The following is a 13501-nucleotide window of genomic DNA, read 5'->3' on the forward strand; positions in this document are numbered from 1 at the left end:
GCCTGTGGGCTTCCCAGAGGCATCTGGTGGGCCACTGTGTGAAACAGGATGCTGGACTAGATAGGCCTTGGGCTTATGTTCTAACATGCCCGCCCTGATGTTGCTAGCAAATGTCCTGATGCTCCCTTTGATCATATGAGAGGAGCATTCATCTGAATCGCCCCTCTGCGTGTACTCCAAAACCATGTTTAAACAGGGTTTTGAAGCATGTGTAGAGGGACGATTCAGATGTAACACCCACACACAGACACAAAATTAATGGATACCCTGAGATTGCTTTGGGATGTCTGTTAGAAACATCTGGACATCCTCAAAGTTCCTGACATGTCCTCAACATTATTGTGTGTTGCAACAGCTGTGTTACCTGAACCGGCCTAGTCACATTCTGATAAGAGAATACTTTTAACTTGTGTAAAAAAATAAAAATAAAAATGAAGGAATGGCAGCCTTTTAGGGCTATTGTTTTATAGCAGAGGTTCTCAACCCAGATGATGATGGACTACAACTCTCATCATTCCTAGCCATAATAGTTGAAGGCTGTTTTATAAGCTAGGTCTTAAAGAATTGATCCAATTTCTCACTGGAATCTTCTCTTTGCCCTCCTGTGTGCATTGCTCTCTGTGTGTCTTCTGTCTCCCTTTTTTGGGAGTTAGCACTGTGTGTGTATGCAGAGGATGGTCTAGATCTATACCATCATTTTAACCTGCTACATTCCCTATGACATGTAAATACCAGATGGAAGAAAGCCTAGAAAGTTTTTTGAGGAGCTCTTCAAGCCAAGGAGCTTGCTTGAAGATCAGGAGATCTTTCTAAATTTAACAGCCATTATGTGAGTGTATTATCTGGCTATTTTTTTCTAGCCAGATAACCAATCATCTGGTTGGAATTTGTAGGTAAGAAACTACAATTCACCATCTTCTTCTTCTTTTTTTTAGATGCTTCCAGTGGTATCCATAAAGCTATTCATTTAGTATAATTTAAGCCTCATTTAAGCCTGAACCATATTGATTTCTAGATTTATCTGTGGCATGGATATTTCAGGTTGCTGACACATGAGGACATGTCCTGCACTTTCTCCCAGATAGTACTGCCAATAGCTTTTTTTAAAAAATGAAGGCTGCAGAATCAAGCAACCTTTAGCCCTGAAATTAACCAGAAAGAGTGGGTTGGAGTACCACAAGATTGCTGTGGTTAGCTTGGATGTAATATTTTGGCCAATATCTTAAAATTTACTATTGAGTTGTATTGAGGTAAAGCTTAAACTCTGTCAAACTAGTTTAAAAATTGGTGAGCTGGCTACAAATCAGTGGTAATTTTGAATGTACTTGATTGCAAATTAGTAGTAAAAACCTAACTTAAATCCTCATTTTGAATATAGATGGATGGAAAGCGTACAGAAGATCAATGCTTTTCTAGAAGAGAAGATAACCACAGAATCTGTGTTGAAAACGAGTACAGTTTGCCTGTTTGACCTCAGAAAAAGCCTGGCCTTGCAATTTGTCTTTAAAAACACCATGTTTGGATGTGAAGGAACACAGCCTTTGTCTTCTGCCAGCTTTGGGCTTTAGGTCGGAGTTTGGTATGAAGATTCATGGGCTGCTTCAGGACCTGGGTCTGTGTCTGCAATCCTGAATGCTGCTTACAAGGAAGTATGTCCTATTTACCTCAACAGGACTTAATTCTAAGTAAACGTTTAGGATTGGGCTGCAAATTAGTGAGTCTCAAAACTCCTCAATATCTCGTTAGTATTTATAGGCTTAATTAAAAGGAAGATTAAAAAATGGCTTGTCTGTTTCCTTTCGTATGTTTAGACTTTCTAACCGGGTGCATAAATATGTGTTGACAAAGGAGAATGAATTGCATTTTTAGTACAAACTAACAAAGCTTATTTGTGTTATGAGGGGAAGCTAAGCTTAACAAATCAGCTCTATAGCTGTGTATAGCAGTAGGCTAGCAAATTTGACAACAGGGACACAAATACAATGACCTTGTCTCTTGTCTGAGGCTTTCCCCCTCCCTCCACGAAGGTCAGTGGGAAGGGTATAATGGAGCGTCTGTGAGCTCGCCTCTATAGATGGATGGGAACAGAATTGTTTGTTTTTTCTTTAGGGTTTTTTTTTGTTGTTGTTCCCCCCACCTCCCGCCTGAGTGCACAGCTCAGTAAAGGTCAGAATGCTGTGGTGGTGGGAACTAACTATAGCATAGCTAACGATTTATTCTCAGCCAGCCAGAAAGGAGAACTATAGAACAAGCGAATGCAAACATTTTGCGTGGGGCTGGACAAAACAGATAAAGCTTTCATTACTTAGAACATTTGCATCCATAATTTCTAAAGTGAAAATTGCCTTGCATAATGATAAAATACTGGCAGATTGCCTGTTTAATCTCAAACGTAAAAGTTTGCAATTGAATTTCAACTGTGCAGGCAAAATGTCACAAAGTATGGAGCATCCTAAAGATATTGGACAATCAAAATAGACAGCTTTGGTTTGGACATCTTTTTTCCTCACCTCAATAAAGTTCAGAGTTTATTTCATGATATTTTTATTTTTGATTATTAGTATAGCATGTCCTTACCATTTAGGAAGAGGTTAGGAAATCCTGTAGTAATATAAGCTCTGTGTTCCATTAATAAGAGTGATTGCATGCTGGCCATATGAAGGACACCTATCTCTCTCTCTTGTTTTAATATTTTATTAAATATTAAAATATTTATATTTTACTACATAGTACAATAAAGTATTTTACTAAATAACTAGTAAATGAATAACTAAGTATTATTAATATAAATATATTATTATTTTACTCCACAATAAAACTTTAGTCTTACCAAACTGAGTAATGTAGTGGTGCTTTGAATGCAGGTCTTAAAGTACGCATGACCATGTACCTGCTGCTCTCATTTATTATTATTATTTTAATTTTTTTTACATTTTATATCCCGCTCTTCCAACAAGGAGCCCAGAGTGGTGTACTACATACTGACGTTTCTGCTCACAACAACCCTGTGAAGTAGGTTAGGCTGAGAGAGAAGTGATTGGCCCAGAGTCACCCAGCAAGTATCACAGCTGAATGGGGATTTGAACTCAGGTCTCCCTGTTTCTTCATGCATGCCACTTCTCTGCTAATATACATTCCTCTTCGTTAGTTTAGCTGTTTACAAAACAAACATTTGCTGTGAAATATAGTTCTTTTAGCTTTATTAAGCCACCCACAACTCTGAATTAAATCCTATGAGTTAAATAGGCTTATTCCCTAGTAAATCCCTGCTAACTTGGCAAAGAGGTACCTTTTAACTTAGTGATTCTCTTTATTTAGCAGGGGGAGAGAAACTGGCCCTATCCACCCCCAGCACAGAACCTCCAGTGACTATTGCTGGTGTCTATCTTGTGTTTCTTTTAGATTGTGAGCCCTTTGGGGACAGGGATCCATCTTATTCATTTATTACTTTTCTGTGTAAACCGCCCTGAGCCGTTTTTGGAAGGGTGGTATAGAAATCAAATTATTATTATTTCTTGTTTACACAGTCAGACAGGTGTTATTGACTGATTTGTTTTATCCAGACATCGAGTCCTTCCCAAGGACCTGGGATGCCAGAATTTTATTGTCAATGCTTATAGATATCGTCGCAGAATATAGGCTGTTCCCAGTAAAGCTGCTTTTTGTAATTGGCTGATGGTGATTTCTGTGGCCCCTATGGTGTTGAGGTGCTCTTCAAGGTCTTTTGGAACTGCACCCAGGGCGCCAATTACCACTGGGATGATTTTGGTCTTTTTCTGCCACAGCCTTTCCATTTCAATTTGTAGATCTTTGTATTTGGTGATTTTTTTCTATTTCTTTTTCTTCTATTCTGCTATCCCCTGGTATTGCTGTGTCGATTATTTTGACTTGTTTTTCTTTCTTCTCGACGACAGTGATATCTGGTGTATTGTGTGGCAGATGTTTGTCTGTTTGTAGTCGGAAGTCCCATAATATTTTTATATCTTCATTTTCTTCAACTTTTTCAATTTTATGGTCCCACCAATTTTTGGCTACAGGTAGCTTGTATTTTTTGCAGATGTTCCAGTGTATCATCCCTGCTACCTTGTCATGCCTTTGTTTGTAGTCAGTCTGTGCGATCTTCTTACAACAGCTGATTAGGTGGTCCACTGTTTCATCTGCTTCTTTACAAAGGCAGCACTTGCTATTTGTTGTGGATTTTTCGACTTTTGCTCTTATTGCATTTGTTCTTAGTGCCTGTTCTTGTGCAGCCAGTATTAAACCCTCTGTTTCTTTCTTCAAGTTGCCATTCTTAAGCCATTGCCAGGTCTTGGTGATGTCTGATTTTCCACTTATATTCTGTAAATATTGACCATGCAGGGACTTATTCCTCCATTTTTCTGCTCGGTTCTTGACTTGTTCTTTCTTGTAGGCCTGTTTTGTTTCATTGGTGTTGAATAGTTTCTCGTTCTTGACCATTTGAAGTGCATCTTCTTCACTGTCCCTTATATATTCTTCAAGGCCTCTTTTCTCCTCCTCTACTGTTTGATGGACTTGCAGCATTCCGCTTCCACCTGAGCTGCGAGGGAGGTAGAGCCTATCTACATCACTGCGGGGGTGCAGAGCATGATGGATGGTCATGATTTTCCTGGTCTTACGATCTAGTGTCTCTAGCTCTGCCTGGGTCCAGTCTATTATTCCTGCAGTGTATCTAATAACAGGTATAGCCCAGGTGTTTATGGCTTGTATGATGTTCCCGCCATTGAGTTTGGACTTGAGGATTTTTCTGACTCTCCTGATGTATTCACTTCCAATTTTTCTTTTAACTTCACTGTGTGCGATGTTATCAGCCTGGAGAATGCCCAAGTATTTGTAACATTCTTTCTCTTCCAGGTTCTTGATCTTGCTTCCATTGGGCAGTTCTATTCCTTCTGTTTTTCTTATTTTCCCTCTGTTCATTATTAATGCAGCACACTTGTCTAGTCCAAACTCCATTGCTATATCGCTACTGAATATACGGACAGTGTTTAGCAGTGATTCAATTTCTGACTGGGACTTTCCATACAACTTCAGATCGTCCATGTACAGCAGATGGTTGATTTTACTGGATGTTTTAGATGTTTGGTATCCGAGGCTTGTTTTGTTTATTATTATTATTATTATTATTATTATTATTATTATTATTAACAACAACAACAACAACAACAACAACAACATTGATAATAAAATTCAGCCATCCCAGGTCTTTGGGAAGGACTCGATGTCTGTATAAAACAAACCAGTCAATAACACCTGTCTGTGTAAATAAATAATAATAAATGTGTTTAGGATTGCAGCACAAAATATGTTAGCTCTGGCATTAAGTGACAACCAGACAAAACATTTACAACACTCATGAGAGCCAGCGTGGTGTAGTGGTTAGAGTGCTGGACTAGGACCGGGGAGACCCGAGTTCAAATCCCCATTCAGACATGATACTAGCTGGGTGACTCTGGGCCAGTCACTTCTCTCTCAGCCTAACCTACTTCACAGGGTTGTTGTGAGAAGAAACTCAAGTATGTAGTACACCGCTCTGGGCTCCTTAGAGGAAGAGCGGGATATAAATGTAATAAATAAATAATGAATAATAAACAAACACTTTTACAAAAGTCTCTGGTTCTGACTTACAGTACATAGGTGTCCAGTGGAAGAGAGTTCCACACTTTCATGGCAGTCACTGAGAATGCATGCCTACATGCTCTTGCTATTTGGATTGATGGTATGGATAGCTTAGTCATGAGGGTGCTCTGCTGGAGTAACAGTGGCCATGCACAGTCTAAAATGTAAATATGGAAGGCAAGCCTGAAAAGATTTGCCTGAACCAGACCAATTCAGGCTGCAGGTGGACTGCATGCTATTTAGGGTGCCGCCAGTGGCTTCAGCCCCCAAGAACCCGGCAGGAGAGGAGGAGGAACATCTGCCCCCAGGCAGACCCCAGGGTGAGGGACTGGGTGCCTGCCTGCCTGCTTCTGCCCCTCCTGCTTACTATCTGCCTCCCAGGACATGCTGCTGGACTGTTGTGAGGCTTTGCAGGACTGGGGTCCACAGGAGCTGACTTGGCAGTTTCCTGGTTTTCATCTGGCTCCCACGGAGGCGAGCCCCATCAGCGGCCAGGTGAATAGCGGAAGCGATTCCCCGCCGCGGGGGCTGGGCAGCACGGAGCACTGGCTCCGTTTACACTTAAAGAAGCCGCCCGCTGCCCCCGCAGAGGTGCGTTCACGGCCCGCGCTTGGGTGCCTGCCTGTCTTCTTCTGCCCCCCAGCAGCTTACTATCTGCCCCCTAGGACAGGCTGCTGGACTGAAATGAGGCTTTGCAGGACTGGGGCCCACAGGGGGTGACTTGGCAGGTTCCTGGCTTCCATCTGCCTAGAGCAGTGATTCTCAAACTTGGGTCCTCAGGTGTTATTGGACTTCAACTCCCACAATCCCCAACCAAAGGCCACTGAGGCTGGGGATTATGGGAGTTGAAGTCCAATAACACCTGAGGACCCATGTTTGAGAATCCCTGGCCTTGAGCATGCATTCTCAACCTTGGGTCCCCAGATGTTGTTGGCCTTCAACTCCCATAATCCCCAACCAAAGGCCATTGGGGCTGGGAATTATGGGAGCTGAAGTCCAGTAACAGCTGGGGACCCAAGGTTGACAATCCTTGGCCTAGAGCTTGCTTCTCAGGGTTATTTAGGGTGCTGCCAGTGGCAGTGGGGCCACCACCAGCAGGGTCACTGCTGAAGGGGTGACACCAAAGGGGGTTGCTCCTTTGGGGGACAGCAAGGGCAATGGCCTATTTGTATGGGGGAGCATCTAATAGTGGGGCTTCTGTTTTAATTAGTCCTGGGTGTGGTTGTTTTAGAATGTGTCTGGACTTATCTGGAGATGGGGAGACGGGGCATGTCCACTGACTGTGGAGCAGCAATTCTGGTGGTGGTGGGGAACAGAAGAAGTAATGTTGGCAGGTCATCGGGCCATTACAGGGGAAGGGGACTTGGAAATCTAATAGCTGTTTCCCCTTCCGGCTGTCCTGCCAGCTCTTTGACCTTGGAGAGCAGTGCCGACCACCCTTGGAACCTCACCTTGCTCCTCTGTAATGCCAGGTCGGTCCAGAACAAATTGGAAACCATCCATGATTTGATTCTGGATGAAGGTGCAGACCTGGTATGTATTACAGAGACCTGGTTGGGGGAGGCTGGGTTCAGTGTGGTCCCAGCTTCTCCTTCCAGGGTACTCTGTTGAGGAATGGGTGAGGGACCGTGGGCGGGGAGGTGGAGTGGCTGTGGTCTATAAGAATAATATCTCCCATACCAGGATCCCTGTTGAGGTGTCGGAACATATCGAATGTGTGTACTTAAGTTTGGGAACCAGGGATAGACTGGGATTTCTGTTGGTGTACCGATTGCCCCGCTGCTCAACAGAGTCCCTAACTGAGCTGACGGACTTGGTCTCGGACTTGGTGTTGGAGTCCCCCAGGCTTGTGGTGGTGGAGGACTTCAGTGTTCATTTCGGGACCAAATTGTTAGGGGCGGCTCAGGAGTTCGTAGCAGCCATGACGACTATGGGCCTATCCCAAGTGGTCTCAGAACCGACGCACATTGCTGGTCATATGATTGATTTGGTCTTTCACTCTGTGGTGTTCTGTGGGTGGGGAATCCTGTGATTTCCACATTGTCATGGGCGGACCACCATCTGGTGAAGATTGGACTAACAGTCACTTCCCACCTTTGCAGGGGTGAGGGACTTATTAGGATGGTCTGCCCGAGAAGGTTATTGGATCCAATAGGATTTCAAAAAGCCTTGGAGGGATTTAGTATTGGCTCTAGCGGTGATCCTGTTGATGCCCTGGTGGAAAACTGGAACAGCAAACTCACCGGGACAGTAGACATGATCACTCCTAGGCATCCTCTCCGACTCGCTTCAAAATTGGCCCCTTGGTATACAGAAGAACTACAGGGGCTGAAGTGGCGAGGTAGACAACTGGAGCGCAAGTGGAGAAAGACTCGACTCAAATCCAACAGATTACAACATAGAGTGCATTTGAAGATGTATGCTCAGGTGATATGTGTGGCAAAGAAGTTATTCTTTTCTGCCCGTATTGCGTCCACAAGTTTATGTCCAGCCGAGCTGTTTAGGGTTGTGAGAGGGCTCATATGTGCCCCTCCTCCCTTGAATCAGAATCTGGAATCATCTGTTGCCTGCTGTGACGTGTTTAATGAATTCTTTGTGGGGAAAATATCTCTTATTTGGGCTGGTTTAGATTCTTTCTCCACAATTACTTCAGTGTCTGATGTGGAGGTGTCCAGCGACTCCTCTTGTGTGGTTAGGTTGGATCAGTTCCCGTTTATGACTCCTGAGGATGTGGACGAGCTGATTGGAACGGTGCGACCTACCACCTGTTCTCTCGACCCTTGCCCGACATGGCTTATACTTTCTGGCAGGGCGGTTGTTGTAGAAGGCCTGGTAGAGATTCTAAATGCTTCTCTGAGGGAAGGCAGGATGCCTCCTTGTCTTGAGGCAATTATTAGACCGCTTCTGAAGAAGCCTACCTAGGATCCCTCAGGGTTGAGCAACTACAGGCCTGTTTCCAACCTTCTGTGGCTGGGTAAGATAATTGAGAGGGTGGTGGCCTCCCAGCTCCAGACAGTCTTGGATGAAACTGATTATCTAGACCCGTTTCAAACTGGCTTTCAAGCGGGCTATAGGGTGGAGACTACTTTGGACGGCCTCATGGCTGATCTCCAATTTGGAATTGACAGAGGAAGTGTGACACTGTTGGTCCTTTTGGACCTCTTCGTGGCTTTCGATACTATCAACCATAGTATCCTTCTGAAGCATCTGAGGGGGATGGGAGTGGGAGGCACTGCTTTATGATGGTTCCGCTCCTACCTCACGGGCAGGTTCCAGATGTTGTCCCTTGGAGACTGTTCTTCAACATTTGAACTTTTATATGGTGTCCCTCGGGGCTGCGTCTCTGATGTTGTTTAACATCTATACAAAACCGCTGGGAGAGATCATCAAGAGATTTGGTGCAGGGTGCTATCAGTATGCTGATGATACCCAAATCTACTTCTCCATGAAGTAGAGAGAAGTAGATTTGGGTGTCTTCTCCATCATCAGGAGGGGGCATAACCTCCCTAAATGCCTGTCTGGAGGAGGTAATGGGATGGATTCAGATTAACAAACTGAGACTGAATCCAGATAAGACGGAGGTACTCATTGTGCAGGGTCGAAACTCAGGAGATGAGTTTGATCTGCCTGTTCTGGATGGGGTCATACTTCCCCAGAAGGAACAGGTATGCAGTCTGGAGGTGCTTCTGGATCCAAGCCTCTCCCTTGTCTCCCAGGTTGTGGTGGTAGCCAGAGGTGCCTTCTATCAGCTTCGGCTGATACACCAGCTGTGTCCGTTTCTTGAGATAAACTACCTCAGAACAGTGGTATATATGCTGGTAACCTCCAGATTTGATTACAGCAACACGCTCTATGTTGGGCTGCCCTTGTGTGTAGTCCGGAACTAGAACTGGTTCAAAATGTGGCAGCCAGGTTGGTCTCTGGGTCACCTCGGAGAGACTATATTACTCCTGTATTGAACGATCTACACTGGCTGCTGATAAGTTTCCGGGCAAAATACAAGGTGCTGTTTATAACCTATAGAGCCCTAAATGGCTTGGGCCCCAGGCTATTTAACAGAACATCTTTTTCGTTATGAACCCCACCACCCTTTGAGATCATCAGGAGAGGTCCGTCTGCACTTGCCACCAGCTCATTTGGTGGCTACTCGGGGACGGGCCTTCTCGCTGTCTCCCCAAAGCTTTGGAACATGCTCCCTGCTGAAATAAGAGCTTCCTCATCTCTGACAACTTTTAAAAAGTCTTTAAAGACACACCTTTTCACCCAGGCTTTTAATTAAATATTGTTTTTAACAGTTTTATCATCGTTTTGAAATGTTTTTAAATTTTAAATTGTTGTAATGTTTTAACTTTTACTGTCATTTATTTTGTGTTTTAAGCTTCTTTGGTGTCATTTATTTTAACTAATGTTTAACTTTTTGTTTGCTTCTTGTAAACCTCCAAGAGATGTGAGTTTTGGGTGGTATAGAAATGTTAAACAAACAAACAAACAAACAAACAAACAAACAAACAAACAAGTTTGGAAGCTCCCTCATAAAGGAGGGGAGTACTTGCACATAGCAAACTGGCATGGTTGGTTCTGTTGGATGTTTAAGCTAGACCTTGTGTAAGAAAAATACTCCATCCACACTTTATATTTACTTAATTTAAAAATTGAGTATGCTAGGCTATCAGTAAGGTCTCATTTCCTCTTTCAGTAAAGCCACAGAAGCAGAATTTCCTGTTTGATGAAGCACTGTGGTCTGTAACCTGTACTTTCCACTTTATGGCAAGAATAACAGAAGACAGGTCGCAACGGTCTGACTGAGATCCAGCACATTAGGAGAGCAAAACTCACTCCCCACTCTCCCTGCGTGTGTGCTCTGCTGCTCAACAAGCCTTCAGCTGAGTATAGAGCAGCCCTTGCTGCAAAGGCTCAGCTCCTGCTCTGTCTTATAGTGTGCAGGATGTCAGCCACTGTTCTTTTGTGACCTGTAGTATGTACACTGTTGTGTTGCATAATTTCACTTGGCTCATGAGACTCATTTTTCCATTCAACTTCCCACTTGTCAAATTACAGGGGCTAATAAGATGTCTTAAAAAGCAAAGTTTGCTAATGGGATTATCTGCATTCTTACTCTGCTGAAGAAATCTTGCTACAGCCATAGACTTGTGGATCACATAAAATGTGGAGCTAGAAGCCCTATAAACTATTTCTTTGTCATTTTCCTTCTTTAATGTTGCCTGAAATGTGTATATATGTCTTCTGAGAAAACAAGAGCCACTGCCATCTTCGTGAGCAATTGAACAACTCATATGTATTTAGGAGGAAAAGGACATGTTTATGGGAAATAGTTGAATATAGATACTAATTTTTCTCCAGTTGACATCTGGCATTGAGACTTCACATGTACAGGAGAACCTCATTAATCTTGGACTCCATATCTGTGGTTTTGCATATCTGCAGTCAGGGAATTGGCACCCAGCCTCAGTGTGTGTGTGTGTGTGTGTGTGTGTGTGTATGTATGTGTAGGAGGCAACTAACGGGTTCATTTTTGTGTTTGCATGGGTCGGGGGTGGCCTCAGAGGTAATTTCCGGCTGCCATTTTGAGATTGGGATATTTCCTTTGCTTTTGCATAAGAGAGGACAATTGCTGCTGTGGTAATGAGAGACAGAGGGGCTATTCTCACGATCTGCAAAAATTGGGCTTGTTGAGCCTAGCCCGATTTTTGCAGATCGTAAGAACCACTGGGCTCGGCTGCGTAACCCGCAGGGTAACCCGCTCAAGAACTCCTGCCCTAAAACCAGGTTTGAGGAGCGAGCGCTCCGCAAACCTGGTTTTGTAGATTGTGAGTAGCTGCAGCGCAGCTTTGTGCCGCGCCTACTCATGAGGAGACCCCCGGAGGGGCGGTGAAAAGCCGCCTCCCAGCTCTGGGGGTCTTGCCAGCATGCCCTGTGCGCTGGAGCTTGCGGGGCCCAATTGGCCCCAGCTCCCCCCCGCCCCCGCCACGGAGCCGGTAATCGTGTGGGCAGCCGATCCGGCCACCCAGTGCTCCCTCCCCGCTTGTGTGCGAGGAAAGCGGGCTTAGCTTGCTCTCCCCGCGCACTTGAAGAAACCGGGTCTCACTGATCGTGAGACCAGGTCCAGAGTGTAACAAATAGTGCAGGAGTAGGGAACACAGGGGAACTTGGAAAAGAAATTAAACTTGAAGTAGGCTTTCCTTTTTAGATAACTTTCACAACCCTTAAAAGCAGATGTGTACTGCCTTGTTCTGCTTTATCTTGCTCCTTCCCACTCGCCACTCAACAGCCAGATAGCAGGATGTGCAACTCCATTTTGTGAGATCTTCAGAGAAGTTACCCCAACCTTCTTTAGGTAAAGCTGAATAATCTTTGAAAGGACAAAAGGCTCTCTTGTCACTTACAAAGCCAGCCTTACAAATTATAAAGTTCATCCTTGTCTAGCAGAGGAGTTAATCATGACACTTGGTTGGGGCAGGCTTCCTTCCCAAAAGGGGCAGGCTTCTTTCCAGAGTATAATTTGTGAGAAATGTCTGTCCAACCCCAGCCGTTTTTATTAAGCTCAGTGGAATGGACAAATGATGTATTCACAGTCCAATAGAAATGTAAAACACAGTGAAGCCAAAAAGCCCATGTAAATTGTGTACAACACTTGTATAAGTTCCGTTGGCTACAGACAACATGGGGATTTCTTTACTAAATGTTGCTTATGGTCTGTCTAGTCCCAGTATTTGGCCTTTGGTGCATCAGGAGACCTGAGTTTTGTGACTGAATGCAATAGTATGTCACAGAATAGAATCACATCTGTTGATGGGCTTAATTTTCCATTTTCAGTGAATGTGCCTTTTGTACATATTCTGAAACTCCAGGAAAATGAATATCTTGTGAGCATTTGCTATTTTTTGGTGATTTTACAATGTGCCTTTTATTAGTCATCCAGCCCCAGAAAAGTCCTATCCCCACTTGTGTTTATGTACTTGACTAGACCTTGCTTGAACCCTGTTTTTAAGAAGCATCTGACTATGACCAGGATTCTGGAAGAGAGTGAAGCATAATGTTACAGAACAGTACTTCTGTTCTGTATATTATGAATATAGAAGAATCTACCATTATTGTAGATCCTTCTATATTTTGCAATCAGTTATCCATTTTAATCTACTTTCTTGTCTTTCTTTGATGGGTAGCTACAAGCACAGAGAGCTTCACTTAACTGTCCATACCAAGGCTTGTGCCTCCTTGTTTTGAGATTTCCTGTAGAACCCTTTAAAATGCTTAATCCAGACTTTTATATACTGCTTTAATTTCTTCTTCCATTAACTGTGCTAGTTCCCTAATATGCTAAGTCTCTTGCATTCTGCTCTGTACTGTAATTTACATTCTCAAACCATCATTTACTTTCTGTTGAATTGTCTAGAGAATTCAATGGGACATGTGTATCCAAATACATCTTGTAAACAGAGGGGTTTCCTGTGCCCCTGCTTAGATTCTGTAGTGTACAACTAGAGGTGTGAAAGCTTCTTCAAGAAAGGAGTATCCTTTTCATCCTACCTGTACCCTTTTAAGGGACAGGAAGCTAGCCATAGCCATGTGGCTTACAGTGTACAGTTCTTGTCACCAGGACTGGTCTGAAGCAAGAGCTGGTCTTGTGGTAGTAAGCATGACTTGTCCCCTTAGCTAAGAAGGATCTGCCTTGGTTGCATATGAAAGGGAGACTTGATGTGTGAGCACCACAAGATATTCCCTTTAGGGGATGGAGCTGTTCTGGGAAGAGCATCTAGGTTCCATGTTCCTTCCCTGGCATCTTCAAGACAGGGCTGAGAGAGACTCCTGCCTGCAACCTTGGAGAAGCCGCTGCCAGTCTGTG

The 13501-nt window shown here is 43.9% G+C and overlaps 1 protein-coding gene across 1 annotated transcript in view; it reads left to right on the forward strand.

Moving 5' to 3' along the window:
* The window catches only part of APOO (apolipoprotein O), a 38483-nt gene extending 36700 nt beyond the window's left edge, over positions 1-1783 (forward strand). The window contains exon 9 of the mRNA XM_053308649.1: positions 1379-1783. The gene's annotated coding sequence lies outside the window, so the exon portion shown is untranslated. The remainder of the gene's footprint in view (positions 1-1378) is intronic.
* Positions 1784-13501: the final 11718 nt, after the last annotated feature.

This window comes from Hemicordylus capensis, chromosome 3 (assembly GCF_027244095.1).
Source record: "Hemicordylus capensis ecotype Gifberg chromosome 3, rHemCap1.1.pri, whole genome shotgun sequence".
Taxonomy (NCBI): Eukaryota; Metazoa; Chordata; class Lepidosauria; order Squamata; family Cordylidae; genus Hemicordylus; species Hemicordylus capensis.